The sequence below is a fragment of the Neoarius graeffei genome, chromosome 2 (genome assembly GCF_027579695.1).
Source record: "Neoarius graeffei isolate fNeoGra1 chromosome 2, fNeoGra1.pri, whole genome shotgun sequence".
Classification (NCBI taxonomy): Eukaryota; Metazoa; Chordata; class Actinopteri; order Siluriformes; family Ariidae; genus Neoarius; species Neoarius graeffei.
Genome location: NC_083570.1, coordinates 2,066,493 through 2,072,492, shown reverse-complemented (window position 1 = coordinate 2,072,492; position 6,000 = coordinate 2,066,493).

Below are 6,000 nucleotides of genomic sequence, written 5' to 3'. Positions count from 1 at the left end.
CTGACTCCGCCCTCCTGTCACAGACCGGTGCTTGACCACGCCCCCGCTGCCACATACCCCCACCGCCCGACTCAGGCCGGGCGGCTGTCCGGCCTGCAGCCGACTCCCCCCCCCCGACGGGAGAGGAAGTCCGCCATGACCATCTGCGCCCCCGGCCTGTGGTCCACCTTGAAATTAAAAGGTTGGAGCGCCAGATACCAAGGGGTGGTCCGCGCGTTGGCATCTTTCATGCGGTGGAGCCACTGGAGGGGCGCGTGGTCCGAACAGAGGGTGAAAGGGTGCCCCAGCATGTAGTACCAGAGGGCAAGAACCGCCCACATGATGGCCAAACACTCTTTCTCTATGGTGCTGTAGCGCCCCTCACGCACCGACAGCTTCCTGCTGATATACAGGACAGGGCGGTCCTCCCCCTCCACCTCCTGGGACAAAACCGCCCCCAGCCCTCTGTCCGACGCATCGGTCTGCAACATAAAAGGGAGAGAAAAGTCAGGGGAGTGTAGAAGTGGCCCCCCACACAGTGCAGCCTTTACCTCTGAGAAAGCCCGCTGGCACTGCTCCGTCCACTGGACCGGATCTGGTGCCCCCTTTTTAGTGAGATCAGTCAGCGGGCTGGTGACGTCCGAATAATTAGGTATAAACCTAAAATAATAGCCAGCCAGCCCCAGGAACTGTCTCACGCCCTTTTTGGTCTTGGGCCTCGGGCAGGCCGCAATTGCTGCCGTCTTATTAATTTGGGGACGCACCTGCCCATTGCCCAAGTGGAAGCCCAGATACCATACTTCCACCCGCCCAATAGCACACTTCTTTGGGTTGGCTGTGAGCCCCGCTCGTCTCAGCGACCTAAGGACGGCCCTCAGATGTTCGAGGTGCCGCTGCCAGTCATTACTATAGATGATGATGTCATCTAAATACTCGGCCGCGTAAGTGGCGTGAGGGCGGAGGACTCTGTCCATCAGCCGCTGAAACGTAGCGGGCACCCCAAACAGCCCAAACGGAAGGGTGATGAATTGGTGTAAACCAAACGGTGTGGAAAAGGCCGTTTTTTTCTCGGGATAGTGGAGTCAAGGGGATCTGCCAATATCCCTTCGTCAAATCCAGCGTCGAATAAAAGCGAGCAGTGCCGAGTCGATCGAGCAACTCATCAATACGAGGCATTGGGTATGCATCGAATTTAGACACCGCGTTGACTTTTCTATAGTCCACACAGAACCGGACCGACCCGTAGGCCTTGGGTACCAAGACCACCGGGCTGCTCCAGTCACTGTGGGACTCCTCGACGATGCCCATTTCGAGCATGGTCTGAAGTTCTTCCCGAACCACCTTTTTTCTGTGTTCGGGTAGCCTGTAAGGGTGGCTACGCACTACCACCCCCGGGGGCGTCTCTATGTGGTGCTCTATGAGGGTAGTGCGACCGGGCAGGGGCGAGAACACATCCGAAAACTCGGTCTGCAACTGGGCGACCTCTGTGAGTTGGGTCAGGGAGAGGTGGTCTCCACAGGGGACCGGAGAGGTACGTGATGCCAATGTCCCTTTTTGAACCTCCGGCCCCAGCTCCGCCTTCTCCGGAACCACCAACACCAACACCACGGGGACCTCCTCATTCCAGAGTTTAAGCAGATTGAGGTGGTAAATCTGTAGCGCCCCACCCCTGTCCGTTCGCCTCACCTCATAGTCGACGTCCCCGACTCGCCGTGTGACCTCAAAGGGTCCTTGCCACTTGGCGATCAATTTGGAGCTTGACGTGGGCAACAGTACGAGTACCTTATCTCCCGGAGTGAACTCTCTAAGGCGCGTACCCTTGTTGTACAGGCAGGCTTGCCGTTCCTGGGCCTGCCGCAAATTCTCCTGAGTTAGGTGGGTGAGCGTGTGGAGTTTTGCGCGCAGGTCCATAACGTACTGAAATTCGTTCTTACTTTGTGAAGGTCCCTCCTCCCAATTTTCCCGCAGCACGTCCAGGATGCCGCACGGCTTACGCCCATATAATAATTCGAATGGGGAGAACCCCGTGGAGGCTTGGGGGACTTCTCGCACTGAGAACAGCAAGGGTTCGAGCCACTTATCCCAATTACGTGCGTCCTCACTTACGAATTTCTTAATAATATTTTTGAGGGTGCGGTTGAACCGTTCGACTAAGCCATCCGTTTGTGGGTGATACACACTGGTGCAGATCGGCTTAATCCCCAATAACCCATACAGTTCGCGCAGTGTTCGTGACATAAACGTAGTGCCTTGATCAGTCAGAATCTCTTTCGGGATTCCAACTCGGGAGATGACGCGAAAGCGTGCCTCTGCAATACTGCATGCTGAGATATTGCACAGAGGCACTGCTTCCGGGTATCGCATTGCATAGTCCACCAGAACTAATATAAAGCGGTACCCTCGTGCTGACCGATCTAATGGCCCGACGAGATCCATCCCAATTCTCTCAAACGGGGTCTCGATTAATGGTAGAGGGCGCAAAGGCGCTTTTGGAATGGCCGCTGGGTTTACTAACTGGCATTCGCGGCATGCCGTACACCACCTACGGACATCGCCGCGAATCCCCGGCCAATAGAATCGGGCCATTATTCGGGCTAGTGTTTTATCCTGCCCCAAGTGTCCAGCCATGGGATTAAAGTGAGCCGCCTGGAATACCAATTCCCGGTGGCTCTTCGGAATTAAAAGCTGCGTGACTCGCTCCTTAGTTTGAGTGTCCTGCGTCACTCGGTATAATCTATCCTTCATAATCGCGAAGTAGGGGAAGGACGGGGTGGCGTTCGGCTGGAGCGTTTGACCATCGATTACTCTCACTTGGTCAAATGCATGCCGCAGAGTCTCGTCTCGCAACTGCTCTAATGGGAAATCCGTGAGGGATTCCCCAATAGAGAGAGGAAGAGCCGGCAGCTCCTCACTCTGGCGCAGAGATGACGTAGATGGCTCTGTGACACCTGCTCCCGCCAAAGCAACACCGGGACCTCCCCCTGTCAAATGGCAGGACCCACTCTCTACTAGGCAAGTCATTAAACCCCGAAATCCCGGCCAATCAGTCCCCAAAATTAAAGAGTGGGTAAGGCGAGGATTAACCGCCGCCTTCACGATAAATTTTTCCCCTCTGAAAATAATGTGGACCGACACCAAAGGGTAGCAGTGAACATCCCCGTGCACACACAACACCTTCACCCCTTGTGCTCCCCCCAATGCCTCGTTTTGAACCAGGCTTTGGCGAATTGAGGTCTGATTACAACCAGAATCCACCAACGGCTGATATATAGCCCCTTGGATACTCACCGGTATGCGATACGCTCCGGCCCGATCGAGGGCTGCCTCTGGAGCGTGGGGGATCCGAACCACCGCGCCCACTTCCATTGCTGTGCACTGCTGTTGAAGGTGGCCCGGCTCCCCGCAGCGCCAGCAAACCGGCCCGGGCTTTCCCCCTGCACCGGTGATCTGGGGCTCACTCACCTGAGGTGGGGGAGAGACAGACACAGAAGGGAGAGACGGGAGGGCACCGTGGGTGTGGCGGGCCGGCTGGGGTGGCGCCGGCCCCCGCCTCCGCGGTGGGGGAATGGGGCGAGGACAGGACACAGGAGGAGGGGGAGAGAGAGAGAGAGAGAAGAGGATAGAAGAGATGATGCCATCTGCTGTCCTGCCGCTGGGACAGCCGCGAGATGATCCTCCACCAGCTCGACTGCCTGATCCAGCGACACCGGGCGGTGGCACTGGACCAACTCCGCGGTTCCTGCTGGTAAGCGGGCGATGAACTGTTCCAGTACCACCTGGTCGATGATTCCCTCGGCGTCGCGATCATTGGCCCTCACCCACCGCCAGCAGGCGTCCCGGAGCTGCTGGCCGAACGCGACCGGCCGGCCGACTTCCTCCAACCACAGCGCGCGGAAGCGCTGGCGCTGTTGTTCCGGTGTGCGCCCCACGCGCTGGAGGACAGCCCGGCGGAGGTCCGTGTAGGCTAGCCGGCGGTCGGCGGGGGGCTGTAGCACGGCCAGCTGTGCCTCTCCCGTTAGCAGGGGGAGAAGGCGCGCCGCGTGCTGCTCCATCGGCCACCCCAAGGCTTCGGCGACCTGTTCAAATAACATGAGGAACACCTCGGGGTCGTCCTGCGGGCCCATCTTGGTGACAGTGAGGGGAGACGGGCCCACGGCCGGAGCGCTGGTGGACCCCACCAACATGAGGAGATGCCGGAACGCCTCGCGATCTTCCTGCTGGGCCAGCACCAGGGCTTCGAAGCGCCGCTCTTGTTCCTTTCGGAGTGTGACGATCGCCTGGTGCTGGCTTTGCTGAGCCGTGGCGAGGGCGTGGACCAGGTCGGCGAACGGGGAGGATTCCATGGGGCTGCTGGGTTGGTGCTCCACTCCCGGGTTTCGGCACCACTGTAGCAGTTCAGTATTGGTGGGTGGAGCACAGAGGACGGCAGGACAGAGATCAGGTTCACAAAAGCATTTATTGCTAGACTTTTCAGGCTAACAACTTCCCACACTCAAACAGACACACACAACTGGCGTCTTGTTCAGGGCTGAGCTCCTTCCGCTCTCGCTCTCCCTCCTGATATAGGGCGCGGTCACTGGGAAGACACACAAACACAGGTTAATTGCTCTCAGGTGTAGTGATTCTGCCACTTACCTTCCCTGACTCCGCCCTCCTGTCACAGACCGGCGCTTGACCACACCCCTGCTGCCACAATGTGCATTATATTTAGGTCTACAACAGGCTGTCATGAAAAGACCAAACTTATTGAAGATTTCCGTAAAGTAACAATGTATGAATTTACATCATATATATCAAATACACGCCATATATGTGTGTATCTTTTTATAAATGGGGTTAGCTTGTCCAATGTAGCATGTTGGGGAGAATCATAGTATCGTATCTATATTTCTGATAAAATTTTAGGTATGATACCATGTATAACACTCCTACTTATTGCTCATTTCATAGGGGGACCGGGACGGGGGGATTGCTGGTATGTGCCGCGGGAGCGTCTGCCCAAATTTTTTAGGCCGAGATGAACTTATAGTTTTTGATTTAAAACATTTTTCCAATATGTAATGCCAATTGTACATGCCTGTTCTTTAACTCAAAATCACCATCTTGATCTTCAGATTGACCGTATGGTATCTGTATTACATTACACAACATCCTGTCCAGATAAAACCTCGTTAGTACACACAACAGTTGAAAGGGAAGTGATAAGTGATGTTGAATGTTGCCTGCTTAATATGCAAGAGCTCCTGCTACCATGATAACATCAGAAGAAAGCTTAAGAGAATTATATGATAGAACTTTTTTTCTGATTTACACTTCATTTTAAAGGATTAGAGTATTCAAAGACATGAATAGCTAAAATGCAGAAATATAATACTGTAGAGCTCGTTTATATTAAAAGGTGCATTGATTTTTTGAAATCATCAAATGTGAATTGATTAAAAACAAGTCTCTTGTACCATATTAATCATTTTCACCTGGTAGTCCACCAAGAAGGGGAATTTATTTCCAAATAAATGGCAACTTTTTGCTGATAAAATTAATGGTTTTGGGGTAAAAAAAAAAAAAATTGCCAAAAATCATTAGCCCCTGGAACCCCTGGGCCCCGCCCCGGTTTTTTCAGAGTTTTTAAATATTTTTCATTCTCATCCCTGATACTTCCATGGACATGGATTCTCACAACACGGACACGAACATGCACATGGCTGTCTCCAAAGTATTCACGATTTTCTGCTGTTACACAAGCTGAATGCATGTATACTCCGACTTTATTGTCACACCACTCTGGTCTTGAGTGAAACCACAGCTAATCTTACAGGAACCAATTCATTATCATTGCCTGGAGTGAAAGAAATGCTTTCACTGGGACGAAATTTCACCAGTATTGTGTCTTTAAAGCAGAAAAGGGGACAAAAACTCATCAAATGACATGAATATTGTGATACTTGGATGAGGTTACTGACCACATTTTTAACCAGGGAATTAGTAATTGTATTGAAATATATTTTAAAGTAACCTCCCAAC